Below are 15,566 nucleotides of genomic sequence, written 5' to 3'. Positions count from 1 at the left end.
GGTAGCTTGGTTCTTTCTGAGTTCTTAATTAAATACTTTATAAACTGTTAGTCTATTTGCTGAATACTTCAGTATCTCCATACAGCACAGTTGTGAATGATGAAATTCCTGGAAATCATCAGAGGCTTGTTTCAAATAACAATCATGTACGGTAATCTTATTCAATAAATGTGTTACTATTACAACATAACACAGATTCACTTTTTTGATGTACAGTATGGTGCAGAGGAAGTTTATAACATATCTGTTAATTAACATTAGATTATCTCCAGAATAACACACCAACTATACTTTTGGGGACTTTTGGGCTCTCCGTTCTTTAAAGTCACTGCTTGCTATAACCTTTTTCTGCTGCCTTTTGAGGTTTCTTTAATTATTCTAATGCATTAGTCAGAGTTTGTATTTTTTGTTTTAATTAACTTTTTTTGTATTCAAATGTCCTTTTGCTCTGTGTCCAGAATAGGTATTTCCTATCAAGAAGATAGGCGTTTTAATGTATTCTTTCCTCCCCATTTTCAATTCAAAAGTCCTATTATGAATTTCCTTTGCTTAATGTTTTATTTAAAGCACATTGAATTGCCTTGTGGTTGAAATGTGCTCAGATATACAAATACAAATTGACTTGAGTTGCTTTGCCTTGCTTTATTGAAAGTATACCCTTCGAATGGTAAGACTGTCAAAGTCATTGATGACATGAAAAATGCCATCTGTCACCAACCGTATCCTGTCATGTGGTTGAATGTGTGTACCAGAACCAGTAGTGTTGTCAGATCTTGTGAGAAAAATAAGCAACCAGTTATATGAAAACAAGCCCAACATAAGCGAGTATAGGACACAAACGTTAATCCTATATACTGTACATTGGATATTTGAAAATAACCCATCTGCTATTTTCAGATGGGGGGGGGGGGGGGGGTCCGTGGACATATTAACAGCACAAGGAAGCAAGCTGAAATAAGCAACTACACTTTTGACACATGCCCAAAAGACTACCAATATTTACAAGCAACTTTACAGAAAAACAAGCCCAAAGTCGCTTCTAATAAGCGGACATGGCAACACTGAGCGAACAGGCTCATGTGTACAAAGGCTGGATGACCTCTGTGTGTGTGTTTGTTTGTTTGTTAAACTGATTTAACAAGAGAGATTGCCAAGTAGCAGGAAGGTGGAAATGTCACAACGTTAACTGCTGTCGCCACACATAGCCTATATAGCCTTCAATAAAAGTGTCTGATTCTTCATGGGATGAGAGGGCAATGTTTTAACTGTAGTTTATGTAAGTTTTATGCAAATCTCATCTTGCTATAGTCTACACAGTAAAACCTACACAGTAAAACCCTGAGTGTCAATTTAACTATGAGGTATTTTTGCAAAATGAACCCATATAAGTCCATTTGATTTACTGTGTGCTGCATACAAATGATCCAACTGTGACTTGACTCAAATAATTTGGCACTCAAAAGCCAAACCCTGCCAAACCATATTAGACGTTTGTGTCAAAGCAAATGCATTGTGTCACTCACTGGCCACAAGATAATGACTGCAACCCCAACTGAAACTGTTATAGCCTACTGAAGTACTCGCTATCCTGCCAATGCTGATTTAGCCAGATGGAGTGAAGAGGCATTCTCAGAACATGATGGGCACAATTATAATGGCACCATTATGTTCTATTTACATCTCAAGTGTCCCGCGGCCTTTCCTTTCCCCACTGCCACTTGGTGAACTTGAATACCAGTCTGCTATACAGTTCAATGCCAAGAACAACAGAGGAGAATGTGGATTCAGGATCACCCTGACCTCGTGCCAACAACGTGACGTGGTCAGGTGAAACCAACTGGTGAGAGATGCATTAGACTAATGCAAGAGAGGAGGGCGATCTACAAATGACCTGATCCCTCTAATGATTAGAGGGATCAGGTCATTTGTAGATTGCCCTCCTCTCTTCATTGTTGCATTTTGTCTGATAGCTGCAGCCTCGTTAAGGGAGACTGTCAGCCGAGCTAAAAGCCATCAGAAGATTGCCGCTAATTAAAGCATGGATGCAGACATTTATGTCTAATTGGAGCTATTATGCTATATCTTTCTGCACAGCACACTATGACTGGAAGCCACTTATTTCACTGGAACATCATGAGTGAAAAGCTTTATTCCAGAATGAGGAATATCTAATTATAATTTGAAATAAAGTGGCTTACAAACACACCAAAATGTTGGAAACCAAAACAATGTATGATGGTGATGAAAGGTAAAGCAAGGACAATTTGTGATTGCTGTGTTGTTGCACGAAAAAAATTTTAACTCTCTGCTGCCGAAATGTAATAACAATTTGGATAGGAACTACACATTAAACTACAAATATATACTGTTGTTGGAACAAGTCATAAAGAATACCTAATACCTCAATTTAGCTCTGTATACTGTATGTATGTATAGCAGTTTGAGCACTAGAGGACAGTGTTTACCAGGACAGCTTTGTTTATTCATTGTTTATTCAGTTCACAGGGCCATGCAGGGGATATTGATGTTTACAAGGAAAGTAAATATCACACTTTGGTGGAAAACATGAACCACTGGACTGTAGCTTGGCCAAGTAGTGGACTGACTGTCTGGGTGACTGGCTTGTAAACTGAAGGTCATAAATGTGATCCCCGTATCAGTTTTTGACAATTCATAGGATAGGAAAATGTATCACAATGTTGATGTGCTTTATTATTATAAGGACAGCTGGGCAGAGATGGCACAGCGCAACATCTATATTAATCCTTATGTGATTATAGTGTGCAAGGGATGGAAATAACCTTGTCTAACTAATACCACTGGAGTTCAATTATGGTTTTATGTCCAAAATAGTCACATTCAGAGGATATGCAAATTTGTGTACACAAGAACAAGCCTCCTCTGGGAACTATGCCCAGCATGGGAGCTGTTATTTGTGTCAAATCTCAGCTGGCGCATATATTCGCTGATCGGAAGGCAACTTTTGGTTATGTTTTATAGGTGAAGTTTGTGCAGTGTGCACACTAACTTGGGAAATGTAATGCTTCTTAACATTTTGATACACATGTTGGAGATTGTTGGAGTTATAATGTAGATTAAGAAGACCTTGTTGGAGGTATAACCAGGTATATCATGGATGGATTTATTTTACCAAGCCACAAGCTCTGATGTAGAAACCTAATTGTGGGACATAAGAAATGTGGGTGAGTGGTAGCACTTCTAGAAGGCTCAGAGTCATCAAACCACACCACACCTGAACAAGCTCCCACTGTACCTTCGTCAACCAGCCTCTGTAGACATTTTTAAAGCTCAGCTCAAGACCCACTTCTACAACATTGCTTTTAATTGATCTTTTAGTTGTTTTTATTTTAGTTTTTGTTATTCATGTCCTCACTGTATTGCATTACTGTCGTTGCCTTGCTTTTCTTTTCTTCTCTGTTCTGTAAAGCACTTTGAGCTGCATTTCATGTCATGAAAGGTGCTATACAAATAAAGTTTTATTATTATTTATTATTACTGTGGAAGGGTTATCGTATGTTAATTTACTTATATTGACCCAGAGCTCAACCTCACCCAACACATTGAGGATGGGTTTGAGGGAAAACAAATAACTGGAGCAGCATTCAGAGATCTCTCTGCTGCCTACGACACTGTCCAACACCGCACAATGGTCAGGAAAAGCCTCCTCAACAACAGGCGCTTCTATGTCCAGTTAAATGACCAGAGGAGTAAATGGAAAGCCCAAAAGAACGGCCTACCACAAGGTAGCGTGCTCGCCCCCCTCCTTTTCAATATCTACACAAACGTCCAGCCACTACCCAAAGTAGTAGTACTGGAATGAAATGATAGAGAACACCTCACACACACATAGTTTCCTTTCGTGGCTGTTTACATTCGAGGGTCGCCGGTCCTCTCGAACGGAACAGTTTAACGTCATGCCCAGGACGAAAAGATATAGAGAACACCAACATGACAAATAACAGCAGGAAGGCATGGGCCACAATCCACCGTCTTGGCAAAGACCACACCACCCATAATTCACAACGGTCACAGCAAACTCTATTGCATCACAACTGGTGTAGTTATTGGATGGAGCCCGCACACCACCAAAAAATGAAAAACAACATACTATAGTATGCCCTCCGTGACCATGGACTTTAGCCTTTCGCTTTTCTGCGATTTAACCTTTTTTCAAATCCTCAACAATGATGAAGAATCGCGCACTATAGCGTGCCACTTAATGACCTTGACCAATATCAATGACCTTGAGCAGTATAAATTACCTTCAATAAGGCTAGTAAATGACCTTGACCAGTATAAATGACCTTGACAAGTACAAATGACCTTGACCAGTATAAATGACCTTCACCAGTAGAAATGACCGTGACCAGTATATGACTGTGACCAGTATAAATTACCTTCATGAGACTAGTAAATGACCTTGACCAGTGTAAATGACCTTTATAAGACTAGTAAATGATCTTCCCCAGTATAAATGACCTTGGCCAGTATGCGGTCCGTGACCATGGACTATAGCCTTTTGCTTTTCCTTGATTTTCACCTTTAAAAAATCCTCAACAATGATGAAGAATCGCGCACAATAGCGCGCCGCTCAATGACCTGAGACCATGGACCAATGAATGAAATACAACACATTTGAGCAGGGAGTTGAACCCCGTTCCGGTAAACCAGAAGTCCGACACCAGTGCCTTAGTTTTTGTGTTGTTGTTCATTTAAAGGTCCAGGTGTGCATACGCATGTGCGCCTGTGCGTGTGTAGGTGCATGTGTGCATGTGTGTGTGCACGCTTCACCACTGTTGGACCCCATGGGGATCAAGGACCTCAGGGAGCCACCCATAATTCACAACGGTCACAGCGAACTCTGTTGCATCACAACTGGTGGCCAACAGTCGTAACCAACACCGCCACCGACCCACAGGAGAATACCATCGCACAGTGGTATCAGACCAACCACAATCAGCCAGCTCTCAAACCAAACCCTTCGACCTAGAAGAACTCGAAACTGCAATGGGAAAGTTGAAACCCGGAAAAGCAGCAGGGATTGATGACATACTGGCAGAAATGATACAGCACCTGGAACCTAACGCAAAGACCTGGCTCGCGGGGATGCTGAACACATGCATGGCACAGAAAACCATCCCTTCTGTCTGGAGAAAGGCCAAAGTGGTTGCAATCCCCAAACCTGGCAAAGACCCATCATCCTCAAAGAGCTACCGACCCATTTCCCTCCTCTGCATCACCTACAAGAGAGGCTGCTACTCCAACGCCTCATACCACTCATAGACACCAAGCTGACTAAAGACCAAGGTGGTTTCCGTCCCGTCCTGTGCTGGACAGAGCTCAACCTCACCCAACACATTGAGGATGGGTTTGAGGGAAAACAAATAACTGGAGCAGCAACTGGAGGGCGAAGCAAGCACGCAGGCAGCTTGTGCCTGCCTGCGTGCCTGCCTGCCTTCCTGCCTGCCTTCCTCATGTGGAAGCTGCATAGTTGACTTTGTGTGTGTCTTTCTTTTTCTGTCTGTCTTTCTTAGGATGAAGATCAAGGTAGACGCCGTTGGAAGGCTCAACACAAGCCGATGCCCCTAGAGATCCATCCCAAAGCTTCCCTCAGGGAGTCCAGCAAGCCAGCTAGCCAGCAAGCCCGCCCAGTCAGCCAACGCAGCCAGCCAGCTCCGCCAGTCAGCCAGTGTAGAAAGTCAGGCTGACAAGCCAGAGCATATCAGCCCTTGCAGTCCGCCATTGCAGCCATACCAGCCTTGCTCAGTCAGCTCAGCCAGGCCTCTCTCGAGGCCTGGCTCTCTGTCTGCCTGGCCCGGTCTGCCCTGCCCTGCCTTGCAGCAACAGAACCAGCCTTGCTAGCAAGCCAGCCAGCTCAGAATACGAGCTCAGCAAGCCAGCGCAGCTGGCAAGCACGCAGTTAGTCTTAACCAGTTTCAGACAGGCAGGCCGAGGCAGACAGACAGGAAGACCGAGGCGCCTAGGCAGGCAGACAGGCCAGGAAGGCAACAAAGTGCAGGCAGGGGGACTATCCGGCCTAAGGCTGCGCTGCAAGGGTTGGAGCCTGGCCAGCTCCTGCTGATCTCCGCTGAGTGGCTGTGGCTGCACAGTAAGGCTGCAGTAACCTAGTCTGGGCTTGTTGCTGCACTGGCTTGCTCAGCTCGCATTCTGAGCTGGCTGGCTTGCCAGAAAGGCTGGTTCTGTTGCTGCAAGGCAGGGCGGGGCAGACCGGGCCAGGCAGACAGAGAGCCAGGCCTCGAGAGAGGCCTGGCTGAGCTGACTGAGCAAGGCTGGCATGGCTGCAGTGGCTGACTGCAAGGGCTGATATGCTCTGGCTTGGCAGCCTGACTTTCTACACTGGCTGACTGGCGGAGCTGACTGGCTGCGTTCGCTGACTGGGCAGGCTTGCTGGCTAGCTGGCTTGCTGGGCTCCCTGAGGGAAGCTTTGGGATGGATCTCTAGGGGCATCGGCTTGTGTTGAGCCTTCCAACGGCGTCTACCTTGATCTCCGTCCTAAGAAAGAAAGACAGAAAAAGAAAGACACACACAAACCCAACTATGCAGCTTCCACCTGAGGAACCGAGACGCGAAAAAAGAACTGAGCGTCACTTGGGATGGTCACAAACTCTCCAACCATACCCACCCCATGTATCTTGGAGTTACACTGGACAGGACACTCTTCTTCAAAAAACACCTGGAGAACACAAAAGCCACGGTCAACACCCACAATAACATCCTGTGAAAACTAGTGAACTCCAAGAGGGGCGCAGACCCACAAACGATCTGTGCAACTGCCATGGCCCTGTCTTTCTCTACAGCAGAGTATGCCTGCTCAAGCTGGAGCCGATCACGTCACACCAAATTGGTCGACACAGCCCTAAATGACACCTGTCGCATCAACACGGGATGCGTCAAGACAACACCTGTCCCGTGCCTTTATGCGCTAGCCGGCACCTCCCCCCGCACATCAGACGACTGTGTATCGCTCAAGATGAATGGAGAACACAGGAGATAGACAGTGAAGTTGGGAATGAACGAAGGAAAGTCTGTAATGAAATGATAGAGAACACCTCACACACACATAGTTTCCTTTTGTGGCTGTTTACATTCGAGGGTCGCCGGTCCTCTCGAACGGAACAGTTTAACGTCATGCCCAGGACGAAAAGATATAGAGAACACCAACATGACAAATAACAGCAGGAAGGCATGGGCCACAATCCACCGTCTTGGCAAAGACCACACCACCCATAATTCACAACGGTCACAGCAAACTCTATTGCATCACAACTGGTGTAGTTATTGGATGGAGCCCGCACACCACCAAAAAATGAAAAACAACATACTATAGTATGCCCTCCGTGACCATGGACTTTAGCCTTTCGCTTTTCTGCGATTTAACCTTTTTTAAAATCCTCAACAATGATGAAGAATCGCGCACTATAGCGTGCCACTTAATGACCTTGACCAATATCAATGACCTTGAGCAGTATAAATTACCTTCAATAAGGCTAGTAAATGACCTTGACCAGTATAAATGACCTTGACAAGTACAAATGACCTTGACCAGTATAAATGACCTTCACCAGTAGAAATGACCGTGACCAGTATATGACTGTGACCAGTATAAATTACCTTCATGAGACTAGTAAATGACCTTGACCAGTGTAAATGACCTTTATAAGACTAGTAAATGATCTTCCCCAGTATAAATGACCTTGGCCATGGACTATAGCCTTTTGCTTTTCCTTGATTTTCACCTTTAAAAAATCCTCAACAATGATGAAGAATCGCGCACAATAGCGCGCCGCTCAATGACCTGAGACCATGGACCAATGAATGAAATACAACACATTGAGCAGGGCACTGCAGGGAGTTGAACCCCTTTCCGGTAAACCAGAAGTCCGACACCAGTGCCTTAGTTTTTGTGTTGTTGTTCATTTACAGGTCCAGGTGTGCATACGCATGTGCGCCTGTGCGTGTGTAGGTGCATGTGTGCATGTGTGTGTGCACGCTTCACCACTGTTGGACCCCATGGGGATCAAGGACCTCAGGGAGCCACCCATAATTCACAACGGTCACAGCGAACTCTGTTGCATCACAACTGGTGGCCAACAGTCGTAACCAACACCGCCGCCGACCCAAAGGAGAATACAATCGCACAGTGGTATCAGACCAACCACAATCAGCCAGCTCTCAAACCAAACCCTTCGACCTAGAAGAACTCGAAACTGCAATGGGAAAGTTGAAACCCGGAAAAGCAGCAGGGATTGATGACATACTGGCAGAAATGATACAGCACCTGGAACCTAACGCAAAGACCTGGCTCGTGGGGATGCTGAACACATGCATGGCACAGAAAACCATCCCTTCTGTCTGGAGAAAGGCCAAAGTGGTTGCAATCCCCAAACCTGGCAAAGACCCATCATCCTCAAAGAGCTACCGACCCATTTCCCTCCTCTGCATCACCTACAAGAGAGGCTGCTACTCCAACGCCTCATACCACTCATAGACACCAAGCTGACTAAAGACCAAGGTGGTTTCCGTCCCGTCCTGTGCTGGACAGAGCTCAACCTCACCCAACACATTGAGGATGGGTTTGAGGGAAAACAAATAACTGGAGCAGCAACTGGAGGGCGAAGCAAGCACGCAGGCAGCTTGTGCCTGCCTGCGTGCCTGCCTGCCTTCCTGCCTGCCTTCCTCATGTGGAAGCTGCATAGTTGACTTTGTGTGTGTCTTTCTTTTTCTGTCTGTCTTTCTTAGGATGAAGATCAAGGTAGACGCCGTTGGAAGGCTCAACACAAGCCGATGCCCCTAGAGATCCATCCCAAAGCTTCCCTCAGGGAGTCCAGCAAGCCAGCTAGCCAGCAAGCCCGCCCAGTCAGCCAACGCAGCCAGCCAGCTCCGCCAGTCAGCCAGTGTAGAAAGTCAGGCTGACAAGCCAGAGCATATCAGCCCTTGCAGTCCGCCATTGCAGCCATACCAGCCTTGCTCAGTCAGCTCAGCCAGGCCTCTCTCGAGGCCTGGCTCTCTGTCTGCCTGGCCCGGTCTGCCCTGCCCTGCCTTGCAGCAACAGAACCAGCCTTGCTAGCAAGCCAGCCAGCTCAGAATACGAGCTCAGCAAGCCAGCGCAGCTGGCAAGCACGCAGTTAGTCTTAACCAGTTTCAGACAGGCAGGCCGAGGCAGACAGACAGGAAGACCGAGGCGCCTAGGCAGGCAGACAGGCCAGGAAGGCAACAAAGTGCAGGCAGGGGGACTATCCGGCCTAAGGCTGCGCTGCAAGGGTTGGAGCCTGGCCAGCTCCTGCTGATCTCCGCTGAGTGGCTGTGGCTGCACAGTAAGGCTGCAGTAACCTAGTCTGGGCTTGTTGCTGCACTGGCTTGCTCAGCTCGCATTCTGAGCTGGCTGGCTTGCCAGAAAGGCTGGTTCTGTTGCTGCAAGGCAGGGCGGGGCAGACCGGGCCAGGCAGACAGAGAGCCAGGCCTCGAGAGAGGCCTGGCTGAGCTGACTGAGCAAGGCTGGCATGGCTGCAGTGGCTGACTGCAAGGGCTGATATGCTCTGGCTTGGCAGCCTGACTTTCTACACTGGCTGACTGGCGGAGCTGACTGGCTGCGTTCGCTGACTGGGCAGGCTTGCTGGCTAGCTGGCTTGCTGGGCTCCCTGAGGGAAGCTTTGGGATGGATCTCTAGGGGCATCGGCTTGTGTTGAGCCTTCCAACGGCGTCTACCTTGATCTCCGTCCTAAGAAAGAAAGACAGAAAAAGAAAGACACACACAAACCCAACTATGCAGCTTCCACCTGAGGAACCGAGACGCGAAAAAAGAACTGAGCGTCACTTGGGATGGTCACAAACTCTCCAACCATACCCACCCCATGTATCTTGGAGTTACACTGGACAGGACACTCTTCTTCAAAAAACACCTGGAGAACACAAAAGCCACGGTCAACACCCACAATAACATCCTGTGAAAACTAGTGAACTCCAAGAGGGGCGCAGACCCACAAACAATCTGTGCAACTGCCATGGCCCTGTCTTTCTCTACAGCAGAGTATGCCTGCTCAAGCTGGAGCCGATCACGTCACACCAAATTGGTCGACACAGCCCTAAATGACACCTGTCGCATCAACACGGGATGCGTCAAGACAACACCTGTCCCGTGCCTTTATGCGCTAGCCGGCACCTCCCCCCGCACATCAGACGACTGTGTATCGCTCAAGATGAATGGAGAACACAGGAGATAGACAGTGAAGTTGGGAATGAACGAAGGAAAGTCTGTAATGAAATGATAGAGAACACCTCACACACACATAGTTTCCTTTTGTGGCTGTTTACATTCGAGGGTCGCCGGTCCTCTCGAACGGAACAGTTTAACGTCATGCCCAGGACGAAAAGATATAGAGAACACCAACATGACAAATAACAGCAGGAAGGCATGGGCCACAATCCACCGTCTTGGCAAAGACCACACCACCCATAATTCACAACGGTCACAGCAAACTCTATTGCATCACAACTGGTGTAGTTATTGGATGGAGCCCGCACACCACCAAAAAATGAAAAACAACATACTATAGTATGCCCTCCGTGACCATGGACTTTAGCCTTTCGCTTTTCTGCGATTTAACCTTTTTTCAAATCCTCAACAATGATGAAGAATCGCGCACTATAGCGTGCCACTTAATGACCTTGACCAATATCAATGACCTTGAGCAGTATAAATTACCTTCAATAAGGCTAGTAAATGACCTTGACCAGTATAAATGACCTTGACAAGTACAAATGACCTTGACCAGTATAAATGTCCTTCACCAGTAGAAATGACCGTGACCAGTATATGACTGTGACCAGTATAAATTACCTTCATGAGACTAGTAAATGACCTTGACCAGTGTAAATGACCTTTATAAGACTAGTAAATGATCTTCCCCAGTATAAATGACCTTGACCAGTATGCGGTCCGTGACCATGGACTATAGCCTTTTGCTTTTCCTTGATTTTCACCTTTAAAAAATCCTCAACAATGATGAAGAATCGCGCACAATAGCGCGCCGCTCAATGACCTGAGACCATGGACCAATGAATGAAATACAACACATTTGAGCAGGGCACTGCAGGGAGTTGAACCCCGTTCCGGTAAACCAGAAGTCCGACACCAGTGCCTTAGTTTTTGTGTTGTTGTTCATTTAAAGGTCCAGGTGTGCATACGCATGTGCGCCTGTGCGTGTGTAGGTGCATGTGTGCATGTGTGTGTGCACGCTTCACCACTGTTGGACCCCATGGGGATCAAGGACCTCAGGGAGCCACCCATAATTCACAACGGTCACAGCGAACTCTGTTGCATCACAACTGGTGGCCAACAGTCGTAACCAACACCGCCGCCGACCCAAAGGAGAATACAATCGCACAGTGGTATCAGACCAACCACAATCAGCCAGCTCTCAAACCAAACCCTTCGACCTAGAAGAACTCGAAACTGCAATGGGAAAGTTGAAACCCGGAAAAGCAGCAGGGATTGATGACATACTGGCAGAAATGATACAGCACCTGGAACCTAACGCAAAGACCTGGCTCGCGGGGATGCTGAACACATGCATGGCACAGAAAACCATCCCTTCTGTCTGGAGAAAGGCCAAAGTGGTTGCAATCCCCAAACCTGGCAAAGACCCATCATCCTCAAAGAGCTACCGACCCATTTCCCTCCTCTGCATCACCTACAAGAGAGGCTGCTACTCCAACGCCTCATACCACTCATAGACACCAAGCTGACTAAAGACCAAGGTGGTTTCCGTCCCGTCCTGTGCTGGACAGAGCTCAACCTCACCCAACACATTGAGGATGGGTTTGAGGGAAAACAAATAACTGGAGCAGCAACTGGAGGGCGAAGCAAGCACGCAGGCAGCTTGTGCCTGCCTGCGTGCCTGCCTGCGTGCCTGCCTGCCTTCCTCATGTGGAAGCTGCATAGTTGACTTTGTGTGTGTCTTTCTTTTTCTGTCTGTCTTTCTTAGGATGAAGATCAAGGTAGACGCCGTTGGAAGGCTCAACACAAGCCGATGCCCCTAGAGATCCATCCCAAAGCTTCCCTCAGGGAGTCCAGCAAGCCAGCTAGCCAGCAAGCCCGCCCAGTCAGCCAACGCAGCCAGCCAGCTCCGCCAGTCAGCCAGTGTAGAAAGTCAGGCTGACAAGCCAGAGCATATCAGCCCTTGCAGTCCGCCATTGCAGCCATACCAGCCTTGCTCAGTCAGCTCAGCCAGGCCTCTCTCGAGGCCTGGCTCTCTGTCTGCCTGGCCCGGTCTGCCCTGCCCTGCCTTGCAGCAACAGAACCAGCCTTGCTAGCAAGCCAGCCAGCTCAGAATACGAGCTCAGCAAGCCAGCGCAGCTGGCAAGCACGCAGTTAGTCTTAACCAGTTTCAGACAGGCAGGCCGAGGCAGACAGACAGGAAGACCGAGGCGCCTAGGCAGGCAGACAGGCCAGGAAGGCAACAAAGTGCAGGCAGGGGGACTATCCGGCCTAAGGCTGCGCTGCAAGGGTTGGAGCCTGGCCAGCTCCTGCTGATCTCCGCTGAGTGGCTGTGGCTGCACAGTAAGGCTGCAGTAACCTAGTCTGGGCTTGTTGCTGCACTGGCTTGCTCAGCTCGCATTCTGAGCTGGCTGGCTTGCCAGAAAGGCTGGTTCTGTTGCTGCAAGGCAGGGCGGGGCAGACCGGGCCAGGCAGACAGAGAGCCAGGCCTCGAGAGAGGCCTGGCTGAGCTGACTGAGCAAGGCTGGCATGGCTGCAGTGGCTGACTGCAAGGGCTGATATGCTCTGGCTTGGCAGCCTGACTTTCTACACTGGCTGACTGGCGGAGCTGACTGGCTGCGTTCGCTGACTGGGCAGGCTTGCTGGCTAGCTGGCTTGCTGGGCTCCCTGAGGGAAGCTTTGGGATGGATCTCTAGGGGCATCGGCTTGTGTTGAGCCTTCCAACGGCGTCTACCTTGATCTCCGTCCTAAGAAAGAAAGACAGAAAAAGAAAGACACACACAAACCCAACTATGCAGCTTCCACCTGAGGAACCGAGACGCGAAAAAAGAACTGAGCGTCACTTGGGATGGTCACAAACTCTCCAACCATACCCACCCCATGTATCTTGGAGTTACACTGGACAGGACACTCTTCTTCAAAAAACACCTGGAGAACACAAAAGCCACGGTCAACACCCACAATAACATCCTGTGAAAACTAGTGAACTCCAAGTGGGGTGCAGACCCACAAACAATCCGTGCAACTGCCATGGCCCTGTCTTTCTCTACAGCAGAGTATGCCTGCTCAAGCTGGAGCCGATCACGTCACACCAAATTGGTCGACACAGCCCTAAATGACACCTGTCGCATCATCACGGGATGCGTCAAGACAACACCTGTCCCTGTCCCAGCACCTGTTTACATTCGAGGGTCGCCCGTCCTCTCGAACGGAACAGTTTAACGTCATGCCCAGGACGAAAAGATATAGAGAACACCAAAATGACAAATAACAGCAGGAAGGCATGAGCCACAATCCACCGTCTTGGCAAAGACCACACCACCCATAATTCACAACGGTCACAGCAAACTCTGTTGCATCACAACTGGTGTAGGTATTGGATGGAGCCCGCACATCACAGGTATAAAAAAAACGTTCTGTATTGAAATACTGACAACGTTTCGATCTATTTGATCTTCATCAGGTCATGTGTACACAAAACATACACTTTTATACTAAGGGAGTGCCCCCATCAACCAATCAAAACACCACATTTTGGTGCCCCTCCCATCACTGCAGGTGTGACACGTCAACCCTGAGTGAGTAGGTGGGGACCCAGACATATTGATGTAAATATAGTCTGTTCAGAAATGTTAGTGCCTCTCATAGAGCTTGTAGGTGATGCAGGAGGGAAATGGGTCGGTAGCTCTTCGGGGATAATGGGTCTTTGCCAGGTTTAGGGATTGCAACCACTTCGGCCTTTTTCCAAACAGAAGGGATGGTTTTCTGTGCTATGCATGTGTTCAGCATCCCCACAAGCCAGGTCCTTGCGTTAGGTCCCAGGTGCTGTATCATTTCTGCCAGTATGCCATCAATCCCTGCTGCTTTTCCGGGTTTCAACTTTCCCATTGCAGTTTCACGTTCTTCTAAGTTGAAGGGTTTGGTTTGAGGGCTGGCTGATTGTGGTTGGTCTGATACCACTGTGCGATGGTATTCTATGTGAGTCGGTGGCGGTGTTGGTTACAACTGGCACCAGTTGTGACCAAGACCGCCACCGACCCACAGGAGAATACCATCGCACAGTGGTATCAGACCAACCACAATCAGCCAGCCCTCAAACCAAACCCTTCGACCTAGAAGAACTTGAAACTGCAATTTGAAAGTTGAAACCCGGAAAAGCAGCAGGGATTGATGACCTACTGGCAGAAATGTTACAGCACCTGGGACCCAACGCAAAGACCTGGCTTGTGGGGATGCTGAACACATGCATAGCACAGAAAACCATCCCTTCTGTCTGGGAAAAGGCCAAAGTGGTTGCAATCCTTAAACCAGGCAAAGACCCAATATCCACAAAGAGCTACCGACCCATTTCCCTCTGCATCACCTACAAGGCTATATGAGAAGCTGCTACTCCAACGCCTCGTTGCCACTCAGACACCAAGCTGACTAAAGACCAAGCTGGTTTCCGTCCTGGCCGCTCCTGTGCTGGACAGAGCTCAACCTCACCCAACACATTGAGGATGGGTTTGAGGGAAAACAAATAACTGGAGCAACAGATCTCTCTGCTGCCTACGACACTGTCCAACACCGCACAATGGTCAGGAAAAGCCTCCTCAACAACAGGCGCTTCTATGTCCAGTTAAATGACCAGAGGAGTAAATGGAAAGCCCAAAAGAACGGCCTACCACAAGGTAGCCTGCTCGCCCCCTCCTTTTCAATATCTACACAAACGTCCAGCCACTACCCAAAGTAGTAGTACTGGAATGAAATGATAGAGAACACCTCACACACACATAGTTTCCTTTCGTGGCTGTTTACATTCGAGGGTCGCCGGTCCTCTCGAACGGAACAGTTTAACGTCATGCCCAGGACGAAAAGATATAGAGAACACCAACATGACAAATAACAGCAGGAAGGCATTATAAATTACCTTCGTGAGACTAGTAAATGACCTTGACCAGTATAAATGACCTTCATAAGACTAGTAAATGATCTTCACCAGTATAAATGACCTTGACCAGTATGCGGTCCGTGACCATGGACTATAGCCTTTTGCTTTTCCTTGATTTTCACCTTTTAAAAAAAAATCCTCAACAATTATGAAGAATCGCGCACTATAGCGCGCCGCTCAATGACCTCTGAGACCATGGACCAATGAATGAAATACAACACATTGAGCAGGGCACTGCAGGGAGTTGAACCCCGTTCCGGTAAACCAGAAGTCCGACACCAGTGCCTTAGTTTTTGTGTTGTTGTTCATTTAAAGGTCCAGGTGTGCATACGCATGTGCGCCTGTGCGTGTGTAGGTGCATGTGTGCGCACGCTTCAA

The sequence above is a fragment of the Protomyctophum parallelum genome (genome assembly GCF_964188405.1).
Source record: "Protomyctophum parallelum genome assembly, chromosome: 6".
NCBI classification, from domain to species: Eukaryota; Metazoa; Chordata; class Actinopteri; order Myctophiformes; family Myctophidae; genus Protomyctophum; species Protomyctophum parallelum.
This window is presented reverse-complemented; position numbering follows the sequence as displayed.